Raw genomic sequence first — 607 nt, forward strand, 5'->3', positions numbered from 1 at the left:
ATATGGTTGATTTAACAGAAATTGGGGAGTGTGTTGTTATTCATTTCAAACCATGCTTATTAATATATTATTATTATTTACTTATTAATTATTATTTAAGTAATTTTTTTTTCTAGGAAAAACTATTGGCCCACTCACTTTTTCACTGGCCCGCCCAAAATACAATTTCTGCCTACGCCACTGCCTTTCACTGACATCAGCTCTTGTCTAGATGGTTCTTCCAGAAAATACATCGTCAGTCAGTTTGACCAACTAACGTTACAATGAATGCCTTGTGTGCACAAAAAGATCGTAATTAATCTTAATAAACGCAGTTTAGAAATTATTTACAATTTGGTACTTATTACCTCATTGTCTCAGTCCCACCCAGCCGTTGACTGTAACTTTCACTTGACGAAGAATAATGGAGTGGAAGTGTGATAAGTTATCACTCTTAACCTGTAAAGTGAAATAAACCGTAAGTTAAAAACGAAAGCTAGTGAAATGGAGCAGGGTTTTATTAATGTTATACACACCTCACGAACCGTTCAGTCATAAATCCGTTACTTAATGAATTATTTCCTCGGATGACGAATTTGCATTAACCGCCAAAAAACACTGGCGCTCC

The sequence above is a fragment of the Scardinius erythrophthalmus genome, assembly GCF_964197995.2.
Source record: "Scardinius erythrophthalmus genome assembly, chromosome: 4".
Classification (NCBI taxonomy): Eukaryota; Metazoa; Chordata; class Actinopteri; order Cypriniformes; family Leuciscidae; genus Scardinius; species Scardinius erythrophthalmus.